Here is a 10,011-nt window from a genome sequence, read left to right on the forward strand (position 1 = left end):
TGGCTATTGGCTAGGGACTTTTGGTTAATACAAATGTGAACGGTATCTCTTCAAACAGAGGTAACTGATATTGGCACTACCATGTTTTGATAATTGCACGGACTCAGATTGTCTTTTCTTTTGGCCTTAGAGCTTTTTAGGAACTGTCATAACTGTTGAGTTGCTAATGGCATCTGTTAGGGGTGCAAGTTTGGCCCTATCAGCCCTGACCCGCCTGAGCCCGAACAGGGTCAGGGCGGGTCAGAGTTCATTTTTTTTTTACCCTGACTCAGGTCGAGCGGGTTTTGGGTTAATGCCTCGGGTACCTTGACCCGGCCCGACCCTGAGTTTTCTATTATATAATTGAACAATCTGTGCATGTTTCTTTTGCTAATGTTTTCTATTATCTTGGATTGATGTTTCTTTATATTATTATTATTAATTATCTCTGTTGTCTGCATGTTGTTGAATTCATATTGTCTTATTTTGTTCCCTTTCTCTGTTTATTGATCATTTTGTTACATATGGTTTATTGATCATTTTGTTCCATATGATAAGTCGTTGCTTTATTTTTGGCACTCTTAACAGGTATTTGCACTAGGGTCAATTAGGGCCGGCCTGGCCCGGCCCTGCCTAATCAGGGCCAATCAGGGCGGACCAGGGCCAACACAATACCCTGTAGGGCGGGTAATGGGTTGAGGTTTTCCGGCCCTGACTCAGGGTCAGGGCCGAGATAATGGGATCCAGGGTTGGGGTCGACCCGACCCAACCCGACCTGTTGCAGCCCTAGCATTTGCGCTATTTTCATGGGTAGGTTAGTCAATTTAGAAAGTTAACTTTTTTCCCCCAAAAATTAAATTATCTTTTGCTGAATATCTCCACCGTCAATTTATTTGACTGGACAGCACGAACTAGTGGGACCCGCTATATCACCGACAGGTCGGAGAAGTCTATTGAATGGACTGTTAGGATCAATGGGACTTTTGGATCATGACCGTTCATGTGGGCCCCACTGATGAAAAATTCACCACCACATTTAGTTAGGTTGTTAATATTGGCACCACATTGTTTTGATAATTGCACAAAGCTTGTCTTTTATTATTCAAACAGCTGTCAAATGTTATTGTTGGGAAAAACCCCTTCAACATCAACCTACAATTTCAACGGCATAGCAAAACAAAACAGAAGATGAAGAAGAAGAAGAGAAAGAAACAAAAAAGAGGCGGCCCATTTTTTTTGTAGGATTTTTCATGTGTTTTTTCCAGAAATAGTATTTTCTTGTTTATTTTTTCAACTAAGCCATGTTTGGTAGGCATGAAAATTTATTCAATGGAATATTAATTTATCTAATTGAATCTATTCCATGGAATATTAATCTATTCAATGGTGAGAGAGGGGCATGGAGGGTGGGAGACTGAGAGAATTGAGAGGGCATGAGTGAAGAGAGAGTGAGAAGTGGGCAGAAAATAGTGAAAAGAAAAACTCTTATCAAAATAAAGTTTATTTTTTTCCTGTTTTTCATCCACTTAGCACCATCTCCTCTCTCCTGCCCTCCCAATTCTTTCCCTCTCCCACTCTTTCTACCTCTTTCTCACCACTTGGCAAACTCACATTCCCTAAAAAAAATCTTGGTTGCAAAACATGGCCTAAGATGTTCTGATATTTCTTTCATGCTTTCATCCTTTAATTTAGGGATCAGTAATATGTTCCTCCTTTCCTGCTTTTGCTACTCTTTTATCTGTTCATTGAAATAAGAGACTCACTCAGAAAATTAGCTATTCAAAATCTATGTGGGAAGATTTTCTGGTTCACTATTATTTCCAGTGTTTAAAAACACAGATGCGGCGCTGAACGCGGATGAAGAAAATTCTAGTGCACTCAGCACGATGCGGTTCAGTACTCAATTGACGCGGTCATAATTTGGGAGAGTCAAAGGAGTTTTTATTGACTCTATAGGGCAAAATGCGGAACGCAAGTTGTGTTCCGCAAGTTGAACACAGAACACAGACAAGGTAAAAGGGAGTCAACTCGGGGGAGTTGACAGAGACGCGAGGGAGTTTTAAAGCTATGGTTATTTCAATAAGATTGTTAGAATGCAGTACTATAACTCCTTTCCTTTGGTCTCGGTTGGCTTAACCATAATCATATCATTTCCCTCAAAATCAAGAAAAGAAAAAACTTTCCCAAGAAATTTTTTTTCCATCAGAAATGCTTTTCTTGCAATCCAAACAGGGCCCGAAACTGATTATGGGACTGAAAACTCACCATCTCGATAATTGTAATGACCCCAAAAAACTATGATTCTGTGGCCTTTCTCCCAAGCTTGTTAACACATAAAATGCATGGCAATTCACTCAGACATTTCATCAAGCACTTTCAATAAGTGAATATATAGAGGACTGTTTTGCATTTCCCTATAATTCAACCCACCAAACATGGTATTACAAAGAAAATACAGCTATAGCTTCCTTAAGATGATGACTGGAGAGGTCCAAATTCGTCAATTACAAAAGTGAAGAGCAACAAAAGGAGAACATTAGATCTTGAGATGGAGAAGTTTGCTAGCTCCACCATGGAATTTGGTGGGATGGAAGATGTAACCACTTAAAGTGGTGATGGAAAGGATATGCTCCAAGTGCATACTGCCACAAGGAGGAAGGATGAATAGATGGGGTGCTCACTGCACCAATTGCTAGAGGAAGTAGAATGCACTGTTCATTCCTCTCGCTAACACAGGACTTCACTAGTCGTAGGGTGTTCTTGGTTACAAAGGAAAGATAAAAACATGCATAATCTCTTCTCCCTTCACCACATGGCACTTATAACTCCCCAATTACACCTACCCAAAACATATGGAGTGCCTCTACCAATTTAATGCCCTCTTGAAAGCAACCACAAGTGGGGCCTTTGCCCCCAATGGACAACAAAAAGGGGTGCGCCTATCATTTCAGCACGGAAGCATAAATAGTTCAAAACATGGCCCATGACATAGAGGGTCTCCCACTCCATATGCCCCACAAGTGGACCACCTCCACACGATCTGGCCCCACGGATGATGCCCAAGCACACAAAAGGGGCCCCACACGGCTCAAACCTTGCACCTTGACCCGTATTCTAGAGAGGGTCTCCCACTCCATATGCCCCACAAGTGGACCACCTCCACACGATCTGGCCCCACGGATGATGCCCAAGCACACAAAAGGGGCCCCACACGGCTCAAACCTTGCACCTTTGTCTGATCTTCGGCCCACTGAGTGGTCCCACACGACCCAATCCTTGTGTTTCCATTTGATCCATAATACTTTATCAGTGTTCCTAAAAATGAACATTACAATAATTTTGCAGTTGCTCTTTGGTTTACTTATGGTAATTTCATCAATCAAATAAAAATAAAGATTATTAGAATGGTATGAAATACCATTCGAAAAAAATAAAAAATAAAAAAATTAGAATGGTATGAAATCTTATTGGTGGGAAAGACAAGTGTTCTTTGCACATTCTTCACTATTTTCTTTCAGCTTTGGGCCATTTAGCAGACATTCTTGTCATTTTGTATTTCTCATACTTAATTATGAAGTATTCTTGTAATAGACAGTCTTCCAGGGTAACATAATTCAAAATCAAGCTTATTGAGAGATGAAGAAAATAGTGGTTCCCCATTCAACTTTTTGTTTAGGTGTAATAGCTATCTGTATTTGACACATGAGTATATGAGTAGTTTTATGTTTTTACATTGTGTGCTGGACATCAATGGTGCTCCCCACTTATTTTCTAGAAAATCACGACATCCCCCATACTCTAACATAACACATATCTGCCTGTATTTGAAGAATAATAATTTAGATCACCAATAACATGTCACTAGAATTTTCCAATGCAAAAATAAAAATAAATAAAAAATCAAGTACTGCTCAAAGGGATTAGTTGGATTGCAAGAATTTGTTGGAAAAATTCAAAAAGGAAAAACTTTTCAAATTTTGAACAAGACGTATTTCTATTTATCGACAATATCTTCCGTTTCGTCCAAGCAGGATCAGAAGTATCCGCCTAGTTAGGTAGAATGCCTTCTGCTGTGGGTAGGGGTGTAAACGAGCCGAGCCGAGCTTGGCCAAGCTCAGCTCGGCTCGTTAAGCTCGGCTCGGGCTCGAACCAGGCTCGGCTCGGTCAGGCTCGCGAGCCTTATCGAGCTCGAATTATATTAATTTCACACCCCTCATCTTCCCTGGACAGCCCTATCTAGTGTTTTTTACTACTCTTTTTACACTACGGGGGGTGGTCCAAGTAACAAATGGGGTTCCAAAAAAGAAGTGACATATTTTGCCTCCCCCTTTCACTCCCTAGACAACCCTTTTAGTGTATATATTAATATAATATATATATATATATATATATATATATATATATATATATTTTTATTTTTTATTTTTTTTTTTAAATATATTAAATTCTTAATGAGCCTTAACGAGCCGAGCCTGGCCTAACTCGGGCTCGGCTCGTTAAGCTTAACGAGCCTGGCCAGCCGGCTCAGCTCGTTAAGGATTCGAGCCGAGCTTTTTTCGAGCCGAGCTCAAGCGAGCCCGAGCCAAAATTGACATGGGTTATCAACCTACCCTTAGTACAGAAATGAGTTCTTTACAAGAAAGAATTACTTCTACCAAAGAGGGATCTATAACTTCTATTCAAGCAGTTCTTATTTTTCAACTGCTTGCTTACATGTGAAAAAGATAAGTTGAGCCAGCCTGGTTCAAGTTTTATTTAGAGGAACATTCAATTAATGATGATATCCCTATAAATAAACCATAACCATATCATTTTCCTCAAAAATCCTCGAGATCGGGAAAATTTTCCCAAGAAGAAAATTACTTCCAGAAAAGTTTTTCCTGCAATCCAAACAGGTAAGAATAAAATTAAGCCAGAGTATATCTTAAATTTACAAGTAAATGTTTAAGCCTAACTTATAGGAGACAAGAAAAATATAAGTCGGTGTTACTTAAGCTCATTAATTACTTGTGTAGGAAAACAATTACAAATTTCATATGATCAAATTAATCCTTTTTAACGCCTGATTTTGGTAATTTTTTATGTGAATAATTGTGAGTTGCACCTCGGCACAAGCTATTCTTTAAACAGGTGATTGGGCCCACCAATTTCATGCCAACATGATGCACACCACTCATCTGAGGGAAACCACATGAAAATGCCATTGCTTTAAAATCACTCATTAGTAGTTTTGGCCATGGTATGAACAGTTTGAATATATCATGTGGGTGGACCCAATATTTTTTTTCTTTTCTTTGTGATGAACCCAGATACAGGCATAAGCATAATACTTCATCTAATTGTATCATCTCCTTTCAAAATGAACTTTTATGTATCTCTCTATTGCAAATTAAGATCTGATCTGATCTGATCTGTGAGGCTCAATGAATGCTTTTTAGTATTTCTCTGGCAAGCAACATGGGTCACCACCATCTTGGCTTGCAAAGGTCAAGACTGAGTGGGAAGTGACCTCCCTCTTTTGTTCCCCTCAACTTTGGCTACATTTTCCCCTTATTTTTATTGTATTTATAGTGGATAAGTTGGATTGAAAATGTGCCCTTCACTTTCTCGAATATGGTGTGTTTTCTTGATTCTGTTTATGGAAGCCATAATCACTTTTAATTCTTTGGAGTGCTTCCAAAATCAAAATCTCGTTTGGTATCTGATAAAAAAAAATTATTTTTTCTATGAGGAAAAGGATTGTACGCTCGAGTGTCTTAACCCATCCATTTGTGGAGGTCAAATTGGACAGACACTGTTTGTTCACAAATCTGCGCATTTTTGCCCTCCACTTTTGGAGGAGTTAGGATGATTCAATGGAGCTGATTTTGAATGCTTTGGATCACCACAAAAAAATGTGGGACCCATGTGATTGGGTACTCGAGCGTACCATAAGCTTGGTACGCTCGAGCGTACAATCCTTTTCCTCTTTCTCTATTTAATTTTGGAATATATCCATGTATGACTGTCACCTGATAGAAAATGATTAAGAGAAATGCACACCTTTGTCGTCAAATAAATCAAAGGTAGGCTCCTCTATGGCATTATTGACGTGCCACAATGTATTACACCTCACGACCAATTGGAGCGAAATCCTTTTAATTACCTGCCTAGCATGTGTATCTAAATGTGAATTTTACACTGTATTCCAACAAATTAATGTACAATATAACTGTGAGAAGGTCGTATATGCCGATACCTAAGATAACAAAAAACAAATTCGCCATTTAAGTACTATCGGAAGATCTCACTCGCAAGGAACAAAGAAATTCATGTCTAACTATGACAAAAGCAATCAACTAATCTAGATTGTATTGAACCTTAGAGTTATACATTTGCATATACACATATAGAGAGGGAGAGAGAGGAATGCTAATTGAAGGGTGCCCTTGCAAAAACTAGCCTAAGGGTGCCTTCTTTAGATTTAGGTCATCAAAGTACATTTATTATTCTACTTTTACATTTTCAATGCCATTATAAATGGGTTTCATTATAAACCGGATGGGCTTTCCTAAGGGTCTGTTCACTTGCGTTCCCAGGAGACCAAATCCCGGGAAAACACCTCTTTTTTTCCCGAGAAAGCTAAAATAGCGGTGTTCACTTGTCTTCCCGGGAAAATAGCAGTGGTTAGGTGGATATTGAAAAAAATGACGTAGAAAGACATGGAGGGAAACATTTACTCACGAGAGTGGGAAACCAAATCCCAATAAAATATTGCGATTTGGTTTCCCGGGAAACTAAAAGTCGCTCGGTGAGTAAATACAGTGGATGAAATTGTAAAGTGGGTTGTTGAAAGTAAAGAGGTTCTTATAAAAGAAACCCTAAATAGTCTTCTTCCTCCCTCCATGGCAGCCATCATGTTCATCACAACTATCTGAAATTTCGTCTTCATCAAACGCACAGCAAGGTTGGCTTTCTAGGTATGTTTCTCTCCTCTTATCTTCATTTCTATTTTGTTTTGTTTTTTTGGGTTTTTCCTTCTTCTTATTCCCCTCTATTATAGTGAAGTTTTTTTGGTTTCCAGGGAAGCTTGCCATTTTTTTTTGGTTTTGAAGCTGTTATTGACATTTTTTTTTCCATTTTTGGTCGAATTTGTTTGTTGGATTTTTTGGGCCATTTTTGCAGAAACTCGTGGGTAGTAACCTTTTTTTTTTTTTTTCTAAAGTAATGTTACATGAAGAATGTGGTGGGAAGAATTTTCTTTTGGGATGATTCTATGAATCTGGGGATTTTGGAATATGAAAGTGTAGAAATATGGAAACTCGAAGCTCTGTATAGAAGAAGATAACCTTTTTTTTTTTTTTTTCAAAACTTGTAGAGTGTAGAGATCTTGGGAATAATTTCCTCCATTTGATGAAGAACTCATAAGCATTTACAATATTGTGTTGAATGAATGAACGGAAAATCTGCTTAAGGGGGTCATTGGCAAGACTATTTATCTCATAATAGCGAAAAAGTTAGTGAAAGGGTACATTCTCAGGATCAACAGGAGATACACTAACAGGACCACAATTAGAAGTATCATGAATAGCATGGGGACTAAAAAATAGCATGGGGCCATTTTTGCATAAACTCCTGGACATGAAATTGGCTCCCAATTTCACTTTTAAACTCTTCATTTTTTGTGCTTTAAAAGCAGTTGCAAATCTCATGTATGGAGTCATATGTATGGAGTCATAAAGTGTGTGTTGTATGCTTGGTTCTGGGACCTCTTTAAGTTTCTAAACTATCTAAAATTAAGGATATTCTTAATGAGACTGCAAAATTGAAGGGCGCCAAGCCCCCATTGGATCCATTCGCCTAATTGCATTTGCTATTTCTTTACTTTTACAGTTTTAATGCCGTTATAAATGCAACCCTCATTTGTAGAATACTTGTTTTAACAACTATGCCCCATCTACAATACCTTGAAAGGGTACCACCCATGATAGTTGTTCCAACAACAGCACACTTTTTAAGAGGCTGCCGTTGGATCAAATATCAAGGGTGGTATTTGGTGGGAACCACCATTTTTATCCTCAAACCGTAGAGTTAGAAATGTGACCCTTTTTATCCCCAAAAATGTTTGGACAGGATGATCCTAGCCCTCTAATCTAGAACAGACCCACAACGTCCAGTCCCTCTATAGACCGGAGGGTTAGGATCATGCTATGGAAATGACTTTTGGGGAACCTCCTATTAATGTTGTAATCCAAATGGACGGTTTGGATCATCCGTGGTGTAACGTAATTTTGAAAAATATTGGTTTATATGCATTAATTCTTCAACAATCTATGGAAAAGTAGGAAGGAGAATGAGAACATGTATCTTTCAAAAATGATTAAAATGTTTAAAATGATTTTTTATTAAAAGGTTTCCCACCAATGTTTAATTGGCAAGTGAACATGTGTGGGAAACCTTTTCCTGCACAATTTTTCGGGATTTCCTGCGCAAGTAAACAGGCGTGGAAAACCTTTTCCTGCACAGTTTCTCGGGATTTCTTTTCCTTTTGCCGCGTCAGATTCTCGGGAAACCTTTTCTTTTCCTTTTCCGGGAAAACAAGTGAACAGAGCCTAAGGGTTTTACTTGGGTTTTGGGTACCAATTCATCAAAATCCCATGTTTGGTTGCCATTAGAGGAATGAAATCCCGGGAGACCACCGGATGTCTCATGGTTGTCTACTGCTTGTCTGGTGACACGGCATGCCATTAAACTCCCATCAAAATCCACGCAAGAAACTACCTCTCTCTCTCTCTCTCTCTCTCTCTCTCTCTCTCTCTCTCTCTCTCTCCATATTGGTAATCCCCGTATCACTATTGTGCGAAGTTGACAAGAAAATGAGGACATGGGTAGATTAGAAGATCTCTCCAATGGTTGACAAACAATGTTGTTCATCTAGAGCATATTCAACGGTCAGATCGCACGCATCGCCTAGTATCTCCATCTGATCCTCATGGCCGGGGTACAATTACTTTTCCGCATTAAGAGTTCAAGCTTAATCTAATACAAGCATGTATAAAACAAATCATCTATGATATCACAACACTATCAAGAAGCTAATCCCCCTCAAACTGGACCTACATGCAGGCATTAGCGACGTGAAAAAACAATACTTAGGCCATGCCTGGCAGCCAAGAATTTTTTTCATGATAAATTAGTGTCTGCAGGGGGTAAGAGAGGAGTAGGGTGAGTGGGAGAAGGAGAGACTTGATGTTGGGTATATAATATAACCCATGTATGTTCTAATATAAGCCCAATAGGTAATGGATCAGGTGTAGTGGGCCCATTTGGGCTGGAGCCCATTAACCTCTTATAACCCTAGTGTATCTCTATATATAAGGGCTGGAGGCAACAAACTTGGTATTTCAAACTAGATACCTTGGGTGTAATGCTTTAAGCATCCTTGCTTAAACCCTATTTACTCTAACAATCTTAAAGCATTATTGTTTTAGGGTTTCATCTTTTTTGGATCTCTCTAACTCCCACGAAAGAAAACGTCTGTAATTTTGTGGCCGTCTCTAATTTCCGGTCGTGGGTTTTCTTCGCTCCAAGATTGGCTCATTGGTGTTCTTCCTCGTTGGAACTTGCTATTATAAAAGCCCCACAATAACAGAAGTTGAATTGGCCTTGTGTTTGACTCTCTGTCTTGGGCGTGGGTTTCTTCAACCCAGACAAATTATCGGGGTTTTCTTGGGCGTGGGTTTCAGCCCCAGCAGAAATTGACGGAGCGGTGAAAGTCGCATCAGAATAAAACTGGTTTGGTCTTGGATTTCTGTAATTTTCCACAACATAGTTGGTGGAGGCCGAAAACTTGCAGTCCTTTCGCGGAAAAATCGTTTCTTGCCTTCGGGTTTCTTGCAGACCTATACAACAAGATTTATTTGCTGCTTGGACACGATTTTGGGCGTGGGTTTTATCCCTCAAAATCTTTTGGGCGTGGGTTTTCATCCTCTCCAAAGAGTCATCTGCCTCTTTCTCTCACCCGAATTTTGATCTCTTTTGAAATGGGTTTTG

At 39.2% G+C, this 10,011-nt stretch overlaps 1 long non-coding RNA gene across 2 annotated transcripts; it reads left to right on the forward strand.

Annotated features, from left to right (window-relative positions):
• Positions 1–6,722: 6,722 nt before the first annotated feature.
• On the forward strand, positions 6,723–7,763 carry LOC143861378 (uncharacterized). Of its 2 annotated transcripts, none has more exons than XR_013239957.1 (2): positions 6,723–6,938; positions 7,043–7,763. It is a non-coding gene; the product is annotated as an uncharacterized LOC143861378 (long non-coding RNA). The 2 variants fall into 2 exon arrangements; XR_013239956.1 differs by having other exon boundaries at positions 7,337–7,763.
• The last annotated feature ends 2,248 nt before the right edge of the window (positions 7,764–10,011 follow it).

The sequence above is a fragment of the Tasmannia lanceolata genome, unplaced genomic scaffold (assembly GCF_043159265.1).
Source record: "Tasmannia lanceolata isolate RefF3 unplaced genomic scaffold, GAP_Taslan_0.1 ptg000003l, whole genome shotgun sequence".
Lineage (NCBI taxonomy): Eukaryota > Viridiplantae > Streptophyta > Magnoliopsida > Canellales > Winteraceae > Tasmannia > Tasmannia lanceolata.